Raw genomic sequence first — 17564 nt, 5'->3', positions numbered from 1 at the left:
CTGCACGTCCCGGGCAGTACAATCTCTGGACAGGAAGCTAAACTTACAACTGTGGCATAAATGCATTAATAAGCATTACATTACAATAATAAACAACATGAACAATAAATGCAATACATAAAACAAATCAAATACACATTTAAAAACAAAATGGACCATGGTCTTATACTATTTACAATTATTTACATTATGTACTATGGCCATAGTAATGAGCTAACCTGTCGTAAGAGTTCGAAGACTCACGGATCCGAACCATGACGTCATTTAGCCTGTTTAGGATTGTGTGCGAACCATCCCAAGGTGACTGTAAATCAGGCCTGACTCCTTTTCGTCGAATCGGGTTCCACAACCACACCTTGTCTCCTTCGTTGGATCTATGTCCAGCAGCTCTCGTGTTGTATCTGGTCTTCACTTTCTCCGTCGCCAAGTTCACTCGCTTTCGTGCGGAACGGTGCATCACTTCAAAACGGGCCTTGACATCTTGGATGTGTTCCTCAGGCGATGAAGGCGCATCCGTACGGCGATGAAACAGGCGGTCACAAGGCAGACGAAGGTCTCGACCGAAGAGCATCTGAGATGAGAATAGCTGGTAGTCTGGTGTTTCTTTTCGACCCTAGCATGATTTTGGCTGTTTCTCGAGCTGGTTCTTTTGGACAAAGCGTCGGCATTTCCAGGTGAGGATCCCTTCTTAGGATGGATAGTCATGTCTTTAGATCCTGAAAGCAGTTTGTTGTTTTTCAAGTCTAAGGAAAAATTGTATTTCCTTAAAAAGTCCAATCCGAGTATGCATGGATCTGTAATATCCGCCACATATGCCGTGTGATGGTAGGCGGCACTTCCAAACGTGATGTTTACGTTTAACTTCCCAGTTATGTCGATCTTGTCACCAGACGCAGTCTGAAGGGTAACACAGGATGGCGTCCAAATAAGTTTATCTTTAAATTGTTCAGCTAAATCTTTCCTAATGATGGTAACATTAGCTCCTGTGTCAATGATCATACTGCAAGGAACTCCATCGATATTCCCATTGATGGACAGTCCGTTATTGTTGCCACTCACTGTATAAATTTTAAGAGCTTTAAAACAAGGTTTTTCACTATCTGGCAACCTCCGTTCCTCGATATGGTCACTAAATTTTTTACTGCGTTGTTGCTGGGAAATGGTCTTATTTTCCGTACCTCGGGGTGTTCTGCAGTTTCTTCGTATGTGGCCTTCAACTCCGCAGTTCCAGCACTTTAGAATTAGTTTCTTTTCACTTCTGTTCCGTATCAAGCCACTGACTTGTCTGGTAAAATCATCTGCTTTATATTCCGTACCCTGGGGTGTTCTGCAATTCCGTCTTAGGTGACCTTCACTACCACATCTCCAACACCTTAGAGCCACTTTCTTCTCGCTCCTACTCCGTATCAAATCTTCGACTTGTCTGGCTAAATCATCTAAACGAGCCATCAGTTGATCCACTGGCTCATGGACTCGCACAGCTCTAACTGGGTAGCGATCTCTACTAGTTGCTTGCTGGGCTGCCTCGAACTTCATGGCGTACAACAGAGCGCTTTTTATGTCCTTTACATCTGCCATTCGAAGAGCTTTCTGTATTTCAGTATCTCGGATGCCGTCGATAAAGTATTGTAAGGACAGGATTTCCCTTGTTTCTGTCTGGCATTCCGAAAAGGCGAGATGGGACAGCCTTTCAACATCCGCGGCGAGCTCCTGAAGTGTTTCGGTAGGCTGCTGTTGACGAGATTTTAATTGGAGCCTGCTGTAGTCTTTTAAACATTTCTCGCCGAAGCGCAGCTCCAAAGCGCCGGATAGAGCTTCGAAATCTAACCTTTTGTTTTCGGGAAGAGTCTGAAGGATATCCGCTGCGTCGGCTCTTAGAGAAGCGGCGAGATGACAGGCCTTAGCTTGGGAATCCCATCCATTCGCATCCGCCACGATAGAAAATTGTGTCTTATACACCTGCCAGGAGGTCTTCCCATCATACGTGGATAGCTTCAGAGGTGGACGAGCAGGCATTGGTAAGAATTTAAAATCATCACTCCTGCTCCCTGCCGACGTTACGAATTTCTTTAAAGTATCCATTTCTTTGGCAACTGCAGAAACTCTCTCATCAATTTGTTGTTCGATTTGGTGTTGGACGGCACAAACTCTTCCTTCAATTCGTTCCTCCACAGCAGAAACTCTCCCTTCTATATGTTCTTTTACAGAAGAAACTCTTTCTTCTATTTCTTCTTTCACCGAAGAAACTCTTTCTTCAATATGATCTTTTACGGAAGAAACTTTTTCAACTGCGTCAATTCTGCCTTCCATAGCTTCAAATTTATTTTCTATTATGCAAGTAATTTCTCTTTTCATTTCTTCTTGACCAGCTTGAACGGCTTTCATTTCGTCCTTAACGGATTCCTGGCCCAATTTCATTTCTTCCTTAACGGATTCCTGGCCCAATTTCATTTCTTCCTTAACGGATTCCTGGCCCAATTTCATTTCCTCTTTAATTTCTTCTTTAAATGAGGCAAAGGCTGATATTAACTGCCTTAATTGCTCTTCCATCGCTCTTGTTATTGGCATTCAAACCCCACTCCTGACACCAAAAATTGTTGCGTGCGTACGGGTTCGTTATGAAATGAATGCACAAGTCCGATGAAAAATGAACAAAAAAAAATTTATTATTATCACAACAAAAAAATGCTTAAATTTTCTCAAATTATCATGCAGTATTACAATATCTCACAGTAGTTATCTTTTAACTACTCAAATGTCCAATAGAACGCAATTAAAAACAGCTAAAGAACGCTAATCCGCGAATTCGCTACAATCAACAAGAGCAGTTTTCTAAACAACAACAAACTAAGCAACTACTACAAACTGAGATGTTTTCCTCCTTTTATAAGATTTTAAAATCACGCGCTAGAATTTTCCAGTACTTTCTCGAAATCAAAAAGAGATATTTATTTATTTAATGCACGCGCTCTTGTAATTTCAATTTTACGGCTTAGCTTTCTTTTAATATTCGTCACGCGCTGCACTGCGCGAGAAATAAAATCATTTAATTTGTAATTGAACTAACATTAGCTTTTTAAATACCAAATTCGTAACAATATTATTCCCGACTCATGTAATCAGCTTAAAAAACTAACGTTTGATGTTTTCCTTATTCGAGTCTACATATTCATACAAACAATAATTTTCAAGCATGAACTTTTTGTCAAGAGTAAATTGAGAAGTCATCTTATTCATGAAAACTTGGAATAAGGCTTAAAATTAAAAACAACATACAAAATGCAAACTTTTCAAGAAGATGCAAGGCCATTGTTTACGTTAGTGTTTTGTTAGTCATTATTGTTATTTAAGTTTTTCGATATCTTGCAATTTTCTTTTATCAATAAAATAGTATCATTATTAAGTATAATATCAAGTTTTATTCGACATATATATATAGTTTAACTAAGACTTAAAAACTGAAGTATTGAGTTAATTTTAGGGAGTGTTGTGGAGCGAAAAAAGATGTAGTGTTGAGAAAGGTATAAGATGGTTTGGACATATGCAGAGAATGAATGGAAGAAGATACTCGAAAAGAGAATACAAGTTAAGTATTAATAAATACAGTGCTAAACTGTTGATAATTGACTCTGATGACTAATGAGTTTGCCTTCACTGGCCAAAGGGATATAAAACTGAACTGAGACCAATTTGTGTGCCATCTCAAACCTTTTCTGCAGCATGTACTATGCCCTAAAAGGCTGAATTGTTATTATGCCCAACAGTGTTATGTTGTTATATGTAAAGATTTTAAACAATTATTTTTTTGTAACTGTTTCTGAAATTATTAACTTAGTGTTTTATGTTCAGTTTCAGCAGTTTTCTTAGTGTTGATTAAAGAGTTACTGTTTATTACATTTGCTATTCCTTATTACTGCACTAAAGGCTATGATTCTGTATACATTAATTAGCAGCATGTTTAAATTCTTGGTTAAAGGTCTTCAAGTTAGTTTCATAATTATTTATTGTATACCTTCTTCATATTCATCTTAAATTTCAGAAGAAATTTACATCCCAGTTTAATCCTTTGAAGCAACTTATATGTAAATATTGTATAGCATATTCTGTTATGTACTGACTATTGAAATGCATTTTTATTTCTTTTTTGCAGGACATTTTGCAGTTTGAAGTCTCTATGTACTACTGAGGTAAAAAAATTCTTTTATATCTAATCTAAAAATGAAATATTTTTTCATAGGCAATAAATTCAGTTCTTGACAACTGCATTCTAAATTAGAATTTTAAGCACATGTGAGAAAACAGGAAAGTGCTTTCCAGGATTTAATTTAAAAGAAAGTTGAATTTTTATTTTCAGAAATCATCTTAAATTTATTTAATAAAGATCATGGCAAATGATTCCAAAATTTTTGGTACATGTTTTACTTGTCCCCAGAACTTTCTGAGTTGTCCTGCTGTGGATAATTTCTACATAACCACTGAACTTCTGTGATTCTGATTAATTCAGGCTCCAAAGAACTTGATGTTTGTGTCATTATTTGATTTTTAGGAAAGTGATTATTCTAAACCTCATGTTTATAAAATAAATTACTGTTGTTTGAAAATATGAGTCTTGGATGATAATATCAGCGACTCTTTTAAATATAAGCTACAACTTGCTTAAAAGTACCTTATGCTGTTAATGCCACTAGATACCTTTCAACATAAAAAACATCTTCAGAATTATTTTTATTTCTTGCATTTGCTGCAAACATGAAAGAAAAGAAAAATCTTATAATTAAATTTTGTTGCTGTTAAACATTTCTGTAGTAGAAGATAAGCATGTTTTATTTATAATATTTTTTATGTATTGTTTGACATATTTAGAAGTATTAAATATGTATATGATGCACAATTTTGAAATCTACAAAATAAATTTTGTTGTATATAAAATTTAATTATAAATATTGAAGTAAAATAACAGACAATAACATTGCAAAATTAAAAATTTACTCTTACAAACACTTAAAAAAAGTGAGAATAAAATACATTAAAATTTAAGTAATATTTTTTATAATTTAAAAAAGTATCTCTTCATATAGTATTAATAAATACAGTACAAAGTCCGAAATTCGCACTAGCCGATTCCGGATTTGGGATTTTTCCAAATCCTGTGGGGGGCTGTAAAGTAATGTTGCTTTCTTACATTAAATTCAAACAAATAAATTTATAACAAGTTTTTATTTTTAAGCAATAATATAATCACCCTCGTTATCAGCAACCTTTTGCCATCTAGTATGCAGATTTCAATCCCAGATCAATAAAAATCAATTGGTTTTTGAGTAAAATATCTCAAGAGGGCATTTTGGACATCATCAAAATTTTCAAATTTTTTGTTACTAAGAAAATGTTGTAGGGATTGGAATAAATGGAAATCCGAGGGTGCGAAATCGGGCGAATATGGTGGGTGAGGCAGTTCCTCCCACCCCAATTCATTATATTTTTCCAGTGTTTGTCTTGCACAGTCGTGTTGCAGAATGACGCCTTTTTCGTTGACAATCGTCGGATATTTTCCGATTAAAGATTGGTTCACTATATCCAATTGTTCAGAATAAAGGTCTACATTAACAGTTTTTCCAGATTTCAGCAATTCAAAATGAACAATTCCGCGAATACTCCACCAAACACCCAGAAGCGCCTTTTCGGGATGTAAACCCTTTGTAATCCCTATTAAAACTGCCTTTTGAGTTTTGGATTGTCATATAGGGCTTATTTTTCTGTCTCCACTAATCAAACGATCAAAAAATGGTTCTGTATGGTGCCGTTGAAGCAATACGTTGCATGTGATGGATAGGTTGGCTTTGTTCTCTTCAGACAGATTATGGGGGACTCAAACACCTGCTTTGCTTATTTTCCCATTCTGCTTTAAATGTTTTTTTGGATGGTTGACGAAGGTTGGTTAAGAATGTTTGACAGTTTCTCGATTGTTTGACATTGATTTGCGTCCACTTCTGCCCTTAGCATGTTGTTGTCTATCGTTGTTGTCGACATGCGTAGAAAAGACATTACTTTTTAGTCCCCCTAATAATAGATCATCATTTTAAATCTGGTAAGATGGCATGCAGAAATTATACAATTAAAATTATGAAATCGTAATTTATGAAATAAAGAACAATTATGATCTAAAGGGTATCAAAATTTACAAAAGAAAGATTTGTTTACTTTATTAAACATTTTGTTCAATGCAAGTTGTTTAAGATGCTTCCACAAAAAATTCAAAAAGTTCCTTTTTCTTTTTTGTGTCATATACAGTGGACTTTCCAGTGCCATACTCCACACATAATTTTAAGACGACTATGCCTCTATGCATTTTTTGCAGCAATTCCACATTTTGTTTAATGGACTTCTAAACATGGTTTCGCTTTGTAGATCCCTTTGTAACTCCAGAATTGGAAACTCTTTTCGACATAATCGAAAGTTCAAGCTTAGTTTTTATAAAATTTCTGTAATAATAACAGTCTGCAAAAATTAATAAACTGGGTCAAATTAGAAGATCAGGGAGCAGTGCAGTCTGCTACATTAATTGAAATGCCATAGAATCAGTAATGATAATTTTAGCGTAACTTAATAGCGTTTGTTATACATTATTGGCTATGTATCACAAGATTGGCAACAAAACCCAAGTGGTTTTGCTAAATTTTCTCTTGCTCCTATAGCGTTCTGAATTAAGCCTGAATTGTATTAGTTTAGTTATTTGCTATACCTACGTTTATTTCTTGCACATGCTTCAAACTAATCTGAGTCCCGAATAAATAAACTCCCACATATATACTTAAGGCTTTATCTAGGGCTGGCGCTCGATACCGCCTGGCGCAGTCTCTACAGGTCCTAAATTCTGCTACAAAGCGCTCTCTTAAGTTCTAAATTTTAACCATGCCTAAACTTTGGATCACAGTGCTTTCCCTAAATCATAAATACTTCTCATCCCTTAATTTTGCCGCTCGGTGCTTCCCCAAATTCCAAAAATTTCTACTTCCCTAAGTTCTGCCGTCCGATACCAACATATCTATAGTGCAGGACGGGTTTAAAAATTTTGCTTTTAATTTTTAGCTTATTATTATGTTTTTTATATGTATGTATATAGGCATAAATAAATGCAAAAAAATACAGAACAAGGTTATAAGGTATTTCTCCCACCTTCCTAGCATGCCTTCGTGGTGTAGTGGTTCTGCACGCTGAGCCAGTTTCAGAGGTTCGTGGTTCAATTCCCAGCGAAGGCGTTGTTAATTTTTCATCTTGCCTGATTAAAAAAAAAAAAAAAAAAAAAAAAAAAAAAATACCTAATGGCTCTAAAGTGGCGGCCGAACTAAAAGGGTGTTTCATGAGGATTCTCCGTACCCAGGATTTGGCGATTGGGTCCCCTAAAAACCCCAGTCGCCCTTTCAAAAGAGGAGTATATAGGGTATTTCTCGCACCTTCCTAGCATCCCTTCGTGGTGTAGTGGTTCTTCATGCTGAGCCGGTATTGTCAGAGGTCCGTGGTTCGATTCCCGGCGAAGGCTCTGTTAATTTTCATTTTGCCTGATTCCAGAAAAAAATACCTAATGTCTCTACCAGGTATAAAATATCAAAGAAAAAAATCTTAAATATACAATGTTCATTAATGTATGTATATGTATATAATATCAATATAAATGTTAGGTTCTGAAGCAATTAGAAAATTTTTAATTACATATATATATATATACATTCTGTAAGCATATATAAAATAAAGCGATTTTTAAATTACTTATATGGTTTGTTGTGGTTTATTTAAATATAGCAAAGCACTCGACGGCTATCTGCCTAAGGGTAAGGATGCCTCTGTGGAGGACTTTCTGAGCAAAACTGGATCGTATATGCGTTATACATGGGGAAAACCATGTAAATGCCCATACAGCCATTCCGTTCACTGGAATGCGAACTCCGGGCCGAACTATCAATGTTTAGAGGCTTTACCACTGAGCCGCTAATGAACCTTCTCCTCACATATACATGCATATATATATTATGATATTTACATGTAGAACATATGTTATGGTGAAATAGCGAAATCTGGAGAATGTCGACTTTCACCGGTGAATGTTGAACATATAACAATATATTTCTTCTCCGTAATTCAGTCGCGAAAAAAAGCACTTGAAACTTAAAATAAGAACTTAAGAATATAAGAACTTAAAACACACAGTACATTGAAAATGAGAAAGGAAAATAATAGAAGTTAAAAACTTACTTAATTATACAGTGCGTTCTAATTGAGAAAATAAAATAATAGTAATAAAAAGCTTACTAAATTATGTGACTCAAATCTTATTTATTGCAACAACTTAAACTATTATGACTTTTTATGAACTCTCTTTTCGACCCACACCAGAGCATATCTGTGATTGTCGACATAACACCGATGAGGGTCCGAATGTACAAGAATGTAATGCAATATTCGATCTTTCACCGATGTATGTGGTAAATGTTGTCATTCTCCGGTGAAAGTCGATATTCTCCAATTTCGGTGTTTCACGGTAACATATACATACACATTAAATCATTAAATTATATTTGCATGTCGATAAATTATATTTACAGATTGATCATTGATAAAAAATTATAAAATATTGTACGGAATTACTTCGCTTCCTAGATTTTTCGTAAGCTTCATCATATTTCTAAAACAGAATCTAAGTGGTGATCCCATTTGCAAGCTGTTTATATATCTTATTTTTTCTGCACTGAATTATATTTAGAGAATTATTTCACATGATTATACCTGAAATTGCAGTTTTACAAATGAAGAATTTAAGGGCAAGAAGAGAATTAGGTCCTTTTCTAATTATTCTTGAAGCATTTAAATTAAGAAAAACAAATGGCAGATTAATAGAGATCACTGAAGTAAAGTGCTCATAGAGGACAGATTAATTAGCAAATAAATTTTAGTTTTCATTAAGTAAAACAGAATTCATCTGGCTTCTATGAGAAAGGAATCAATCCAAGAAACTATTTTTCTATTTTCACAATCAATAATTTTTTTTTAAATATTCAAAGAATTCATATTCAAATATTGCAGTCTATTATAATCAGTAATAACTACCTAAAATGCAATTTTAATCAATATTAATTCTCATTTTCTCTTTGATAACCCCTCTTTAGAGTTAAATAGCAGTCACAGCATTTTTCGGCTACATTTTCCTTTATAATATGCTTACGTTTTCATTTACAACTTTTAATACTCTGGGAAAATTTCAGTATGAGAACCCAGAAAATTATTCTTAGTGATGCTAAGATTATTAATCATTGTCATGCCGCAGTGCTTCAAAAGAAATCCTATTGTTTAAAGGTTCATATCCTTAACCTTCCGACGTTCATATCCTGGCCTTAACATTAGATTCATATCCTGACCTAAAAATAAAAGCTGCGAGTCAGAATTAAAGGGGTTGCTCATAGGCAACCTTAGTTAAAAAGAAGTTAGAGGAAATGTTAATCAATGCATAATATTATCTTTTGAATTAAACACTAACACACTATTTGATCAAGTTCAAATAGAAAACACATATTCGGCATTTGATTTAAAAACAGATTAGACTTGCAAACAGATATTCGGCATTTGTAAAGAAAATAAGGATGAATCAATATGAGTTTGTTTTCTGATTGCAAAACCATCTTAAGATACTATCGGATTTAATCTTTAAATTATTCCAATAATATTCAGAATAGTGGGGAGCCACTATTCTTAACTAAAATTCACTAATGCAAATCCTATTTTGGGTTGAAATGATTTTCATTAATTACGTTTTAGAATCTATTAGGTTATTTTTTTATAATACGCCGAGAGGTATTTTTGAAAATGAGCAATGCTTTTTGCCAGGACTCGAACCTGAACCTCTCGAATACGCGCCTAGTGGGTTAACCGTCACACCACAAAGGCATGCTGGAAGGAGAGAGAAAATACATTATCCCTTTTAAAGGCCAAATGGAAATTAGGAAACCCGATCGTTAAATCCTGGTTGTGAAGAATCATCATTCACCACATTTTAGTTCAGGCGCCACTGTAGAGTCATTAGGTTATTTCAAAGCAGGAGCTGTGAAAAATGTGCAAAGGAGTCGCCGGAATTCGAACCTGCACCTCTCGAATACGCGCCGAGTGTGCTACGGTTACACCACGAAGGCATGCAGAAAGGAGGGGAAAAATACTAAAAATACCTAAAAAGCTAATTTTTTAATTACCTCAGTTTTTGTACTGATAAATGATAAACTATTATAATATGAAAGAACAAAAGGAATAAAATTAATTATTTGCTGATATTTAAGAACTCACTTTTTTACTTCCTTGTACGAAGTAAGTTGTAAATAATGAGAGTCAGTGAACGAAGTGTTTGTACGAAGTAAGTTGTAAGTAAATCGAACAAAGTAAGTTGCACTTTTGTAAGAAGTGTCGCAGTCATGAAAATTTTCGGATATCATATTTCAATGAAAATACCCATATATTAACTGCTATCAGATACAATGAACGATGTTTTTGCATGACATCTGTAGGTAAGAACAGAATAAAGGACTCTTTTTCCCAAAACGGTTTGCAAAAAGGATTTAAAATGGATTCAGGCCAGATTTTTTTGTGATGTCTGGATGTACGTATGTATGTATGTAGCTCGCATAAATCAAAAACGAGTAGACTCAAAACGTTAAAATTTTGTATATGATATAACATGTAGTTGTGCACCTACCTTTTTGGTTGGATTCGGCTGCACCAAAAGTGTATAAATAAGCAAATATACCCACTTTGTAACTCAGCTGCGTGAGCTCAGTTTTTTTTAAAAATAATTTTTATATATTGGTAAATTGTGCATGTTTTGCTTTAAAAATGATTCAATTATGTTGTTCTTATCTCCCAGTTAAAGTTCTTATGCCTTTAGTTAATCTGCATGCAATAGTTGTAGAATTATTAGCTATTTAAAAGTTTTTTTAAGTGCGGCTAAGCCTAATTTTTTTTACTATAGCTGCCATATTTGTTTGCATTTGAAACTTAGCGAAATAGTGAATTAAGTCAGTTTCTGCACTTTTAGTGTCTTTTTGCCAAGTGGGACCCAAAGTAAAAGTTTTGTGCACCGAAAAATCTGCCTTCTTGTCGCTGTCATAACTACTTGTTTTTGCGTAGAAACAATAATTTTAATTGTAAATTTTTTTTTATTGTTTTAATTGTATTTGGTGTTTCAAGTCTCTATATTTTGCAATTTTTAATAAAGCTATTTTGAGGTTTTATGTATTTTTGTCTTGTCGCAAAGTGAGAATTGAATTAATTGAAAGAGAAATCTATCTCTAATGAGAGAGGAAATAAGTTTCAATGAAATGCAGAAAAAAAATGTGCGTATAATTTAATATTCCGCGCAAGGGAAGTCGTGGTCTAAATATCAGACTTTTTAATGCTGTGCCTACAACAAATCATTTGAAATAGATTTTGACAAGTAAATATAGCAGTACAAAATTGGGTGTGTTTCATTCACTATATGCGCAAAGTTCTTGATATAATCTATATCCATCACATTTAGGAGCTCACTTTCAGTTATATTAATACCAAATAATTCAGTGAAATACTTAAACCAGCTAATTTAATAAAAAAAATTCACACTTGTATTTTCGTACACTGAAAATTTTCTTATCCGTAATATAAAACACAGCACAAGAAATAAATATTTTGCAAAACATAAAAAAAAAAAAAAAAAAAAAAAAAAAAAAAATTAACATTAAATAAGAATAAATCTTATTATGCAAATTTGAAAGGTAGTTCTGAATATTTTTTAATTGGCTGTTACATTGGCGAATGGCAACTGTGTGATGAAATGACTTGAAAAAGTGGTGGCGCTGTCTGTTGCAAAAGTAATAACTAAGTACCAAAATTCGCCACATCGCAAGTTACGACAATACCCCTTTCCTGGCTCCCGGCCACTTTATACGGAAGAAAAACGGGTCACTGCCAGTCCAGCAGTAAAGTCGCTGAACGCTGGTAGTTTGACCTGGACTCAATTTTGGGCGAACGGGCTGGCTGCATCGGCGTTATCGTCTTTTTCCCCATACATAACGTGGGTATGAGTCAGTTTTCCTTAGACATTTCTCCAGGAAAGTATCACTGCCCTTACTGAGGTAGTGTGCTATGCCGTAATCAAATAAACCAAGCCAAAAATGTGAAGAAAACGACGAAACTGCGATGCAGCTAGGATATGAACCCCGTTCGAACTACCGGTTTTCACCTATTTTTCCGCTTTGCCTCTGGTGAGCTAAATACAATTTGAAATGAATTGTATTAAGGAACTGGCAGAATTGAAGACTTTTAAGATTATATGACTGAATGTTGCTAAACATGATAGAAGCGGTAAAGCCATGTAAGAAATTATTTGACTTTATATGATATATCTCAAGATTTGTAAGCAATAAAAATAAACAATTCTCCCTGAATAAAACAAAAATCGGCTGCGTTTTCTTTCGATCTAGTTCCTTTCCAGTTTGTAGAATTAATAACTAAATTACGTTTAGACTTTTTAAAGGTTCATGTCGTAACAAGCAAACCTTTTCTTTATGTTTGAACGTAAAGAGCTCTTTGTCCCCGCTAAGGTCTTTGAAATATTAAATTGTAATCTGTTAGCTGAAAGTTGATTACGTTCAATTAGTAATGTACTTAATTAAGTGATTAGACAAAAATTATAATTATTTAATCGTCTATGTATGAACTTTTTAAAAGTCGCTCAACATATTAAGCAGCAAGTTTTCTGTTTATGCTTCAACCTAAGACAGACAGAAGTCTTTCTTCCCACAGGGTGTTGATTTTGATTGATGTATTGAGATTACGGTAAAGCACACTAGGGCTATCTGCCTAAGGAAAGGGATGCCTTTGTGGAGGTCTTTCTAATTGAAACTGGCTCGTATACACATTACACGAGCGGAAAACCACGAGAACGTGCATGCAGCTAGAGGATTCGAACCTCGCCCGAACTGCCAGTGTTCAGCAACTTTTACCGCTCGGCCGCTAGTGGGCCTCTCCTCGCAGGTCGGAAGATCAAGCTTAGAGCGAACAAAGGGAAATTCTATGTGAGAGAAAGCTAATTGTGCAGCATTTTAATACGGAATTTTTTAAAGACCAGATAAAATACTGCATTAAAAAAATGTTTGATTGGAATGTATTAATTCCTTCTCATTCAAGGCGATTACACTTAATTAACCACTCACTTTTTGTTGGAATTAACAGAAATATTTCGAAAACTAGATCATTTGGGATACGGTTTATACGCTTTCACTATAAAGAATCAAATTGGAAAAAGGTTAAAAAATCGCGAAAAAAAGTCTCTTTTCTGTGTTATAATGGCAAAAAAATATCTTTTACTTATATATGCTATTAAAGAAGTGTGTTGCTTAATACAGTGTAAATTGATGGTTTAAAATTCATTTTATCTGGTAGTATCATTTAACTTTTACAGTGAGTGTTATTTTATCCTACGAGTATCACCCATAAGGAAGGTTTCTTTCTAGCAAGTTGTAAAAAAAGTCGATTGCAAAATTTGTGTCGTATTTTTAACTGCCTACCTTCAAAGTGAAAATCTGATCTTTTGCTTTTGTTTATTATTTGAAAGAAAATTACTAAGTAGTAGCACTATTTTCAAATAATAATTGTGAGGAAAAAAATCAAATAAATATAAATAAAAAAAATTTTGAAAGCATTCAGATTTTACATTACGCCCAAAGGGGCGCTTTTTTAACATTTTGTATGTTACCTTTACTTATTAAATATCATGTTCTTCGCATTTAAACCATAAAATTCAGTTCATCAGCAATATTGCAAAATAATTTTAAACGGGGCATAGCTTTAGAATTTCCAATACACAGTCTCGCGCTCTGGAGATAAAAATGATTTTTCCTTACAGTCTTGCCATTGTTCGCTTTGAAATCATGGAGTTTGTTAATAAAAAATTTGTTAAAGTTTTACAAAATATAAAATCGAGAATTAAACAAATTCTAAATTTCGGCTTCCAAATGCCCATATTTGGGTGGAAATGTTCAGTATTCAAAGTTTGATGACTCTAGGTATTCTTCTTTTATCACAGTGCGAGAAACATACAGGGGTTGGACAAAAATATGGAAACACCTTTAAAAAAACATGTTTCTTTGCTTAATATGAGGTAGGAAACCCGTTGGCATTCAGAGCAGCTTGCAGTCTTCTCGGAATGGATAAATACAGTTCCTGTATGTTTGCCAAGGGAATATTATACCATTCTTCCTGCAAAACGGTGGCAAGTTCAGATAACGATGTTGGCGGTGGATAACGAGAACGCACTTTCCGTTCCAATGTAGACCACAAAGGTTCGATAATATTCAGGTCTGGTGACTGTGGTGGCCATGAGAGATGGTGCAACTCATCCTCGTGCTCAGAAAACCAGTCCTGGACAATGTGAGCTGTGTGAACAGGGGCTTTATCGTCTTGGAAGACACCATCACCATCGGGGAACAAAGTTTGTACCATGGGATGAACTTGATCGGCCAAAATGTTCACATAAGTCTTGGCAGTCATGTGCTCTGACACAGTTATCATGGGGCTAGCAGAGAACCACGATATGGCTGCCCAAACCATAACAGAACCCCTGCCATGTTTCACTCTTGGCAACAAGCAGTCTGTATTATAGGCTTGAGATGGCGTTCTTCAGACGTAAACTCGGCCAGAAGTGGGAAACAATGTGAAAGAAGACTCGTCAGACCATATTACTCGCTTCCACTGCTCTATAGTCCAGGCATTATGACTTAAACACCACCTTTTCCTGTTACGGGCATTAGCATCACTGGTGAGTGGCTTCTCAATTGCAGCACGGCCAGCAATTCCCTGTTTATGAAGCTCCCTTCTAATTGTTTTGGTACTCACAGGGTTCGATAACACAACATTCATTTCAGCAGTAATTTTTGCAGCTGTGGTCTTCTTATTTTTCGTCACAATTGCCCTTAATGATCGTCTGTCACGATCACTCAGGACACACTTTCGTCCGCGCTGTGATTTAGCAGATGATGTTTTTCCGCTTTTCAAATATGCGGAATAAATCTTTGATACAGTACCTCTTGAAACACTAAACACATCGGCTACCTTGCTTACGGAAACACCTACCATACGTGCTCCAACACTTTGCCCACGTTCGAAGTCTCTTAACTCTGACATAATGCAATGACAACCTCACTTAACTGTACTCCGACAACAACTGAACTGTTTACCACATTTACGAAGTTGTATAGGTGGCGTCAGTAGTCAAAAACGCCAGCGCCACCTACATATTTCATTAAAATCAATCTTTCTTTTCAAACATGCATTTCACAAGGTGTTTCCATATTTTTGTCCATCCACTGTACATAACATTCATGCAGACTCTTCATTAAATATAACACAATGGGGCTCTAATATTCGGCGGCAACAATTTAAAAAGTGAACCGACATTTATAGTGAGCCAACGTAGAATGCTGAAACGAAATTAATAGCCCTTCTGGGCAAATCGCCTCTTTGGAAAAATAAAAATACAATTTATTACAATGATGGGAACGAAAAGCGGAATATTGGGACATTAATTTATTCAGAAATGCTTATAAGGTATTTCTCCCACTTCCCTAGCGTGCCTTCGTGGTGTAATGGTAGTACGCTGGGCCGGTATTCCAGAGGTCCGTGGTTCGATTCCCGGTAAAGGGGGTTGCATATTTTTCATCTTTTCTGCTTCTAATTAACCTAATGACTCTACAAGTGGCACCCAAATTAAAAGGGTTGTGGATGAAGATTCTCCACACCCAGGATTTGGCGACTAGGTCCCCTAAAACCCTAGTCACCCTTTCAAAAAGGGGAGTATATAAGGTATTTCTCCCACTTTCCTAGCGTTCTTCGGGGTGTAGTGGTTCTGCACGTTGGGCCGGTATTCCAGAGGTCCGTGGTTCGATTCCCGGCGAAGGCGGTTGTTAATTTTTCATCTCTCTGGCTTCCAAAAAATCCTAATGATTCTACATGCTTTATTAATGTCGCTTTTAATTTAGATGATTTTGTAGAGTAAACCATTAGGCCAAATTTTGTCAAATGCGATGTCCAGGAAGCAGGCAACGAAACAAGATTTATTATTAAAAGCTTCTGCAATTTTTTCTGCTAAAATTGAGAATTAGTTGTTGAATGTCCTTGACGAAAGCCGAATTAATTACTCTGAATGTTGGAGTGGGATCTGACCTTTCAGGTCAGGTCAGGTCATAACGTTATACTTCAAGTTTTGTACTAATAAAAGTACATTACTTGACCTGTTATATTATCCATTAAAGGCTTTAGAAATGTATTGGTGCTTGTCTCATATGGATGCATTTAAGTAGTAAAATAGATTCCTGAATCACAGTGTTAATTCGAGATGTTGATTACAAAAGTGACATCTATGCCAGGGATGCAATTTCAATTTACTAACGTAAGTCAGAGGTGCTGGTCACGTGTGCTATTTCCGTGATGTTGATTGGCAGAGTCGAGAGATGCTCAAGATGACATATTTTGCTTTATATTAAAATAAATAATAGACTATTTACAAATCTGATGAATAGAATTGTATTCTAACATTATCAGTAAACTTAGAAAAATATCAGTATGATGATGCTGATGCATGATGATTAAAGAAAAATATAACTTGAGTATAGAGGTGTAGCTGCTAATCGGCCAATACAGTTGCAGATAAATAAGGTAATTCCTTCAATAAAAGTTCATTCAAGGTTCAAAAGAATTGAAGTATAGCAAAAATCTTGAGTAAATACTGAATAATAAAATAATAAAATACGATGATGAGTATATACATATGTTACCAACGAACATTGTGATGAATTGTCCTTGGTCTTTTGTACGGCTGTTCTATAATGTAATCGTAATTGCCCATGTTTTTGACGAGATTTGAGGGATGATTTTCGATTTTATTGTAGAATTTATAGACGGTCTTTAGTATTTCTTCGTTAGTTGTGTTAATTTTCATATGTCTATGTAGGACTTCATTTCTTACGAACCACGGAGCACCCAGCATGGTTCTTATGATTTTATTTTGCAGTGTTTGCAGAAGCTTTCTGTTTGTGCGTGCTGCTGCTGCCCACTGGCGAACCGTAAAGCATGACAGGACTTATGAGTCGTAAATAGATAATTTTTTTGGTATTTATGCTCAGTTTCGAGTGTCTATTGATTATTGAATATACACTCATAAAAGCTTGCATAGTTTTGGCTTTGGTAGCTTGTGGATGAATTTTAAAATTAAGTTTGGAATCTAGGTTAATGCCAAGATATTTGACTGAGTTATCTGTATTGACCGGTTGATTGTTAATGTACAGATGATCGCATACAGGTCTTCTATTAGTGCGTTTGAAGATGATATTAGTACTTTCCTGTGAATTAATTTTAATCTTCCATTTTTGGAGTCAATCTTGGATATTATTAGCAGCATTTTGCAATTTGTGTTGAGCATAGGTAAGATTGATGGATGTAGAAAAGATAGCAGTACTATCAGCATACTGAGCTAACTCAGTACCTGGATAATTTGGGAA

At 35.1% G+C, this 17564-nt stretch overlaps 1 protein-coding gene across 2 annotated transcripts in view; it reads left to right on the top strand.

Annotated features, from left to right (window-relative positions):
- The window catches only part of LOC146995544 (uncharacterized), a 328926-nt gene that overhangs the window by 10751 nt on the left and 300611 nt on the right, over window positions 1-17564 (top strand). For both annotated transcript variants that reach the window (XM_085824320.1, XM_085824321.1), the window contains exon 2: window positions 4151-4187. The gene's annotated coding sequence lies outside the window, so the exon portion shown is untranslated. The remainder of the gene's footprint in view (window positions 1-4150; window positions 4188-17564) is intronic.

Source organism: Stegodyphus dumicola, chromosome 9 (assembly GCF_044657685.1).
Source record: "Stegodyphus dumicola isolate Sdum_Otavi_A_Nest chromosome 9, ASM4465768v1".
Lineage (NCBI taxonomy): Eukaryota > Metazoa > Arthropoda > Arachnida > Araneae > Eresidae > Stegodyphus > Stegodyphus dumicola.
This window is presented reverse-complemented; position numbering and strand designations above follow the sequence as displayed.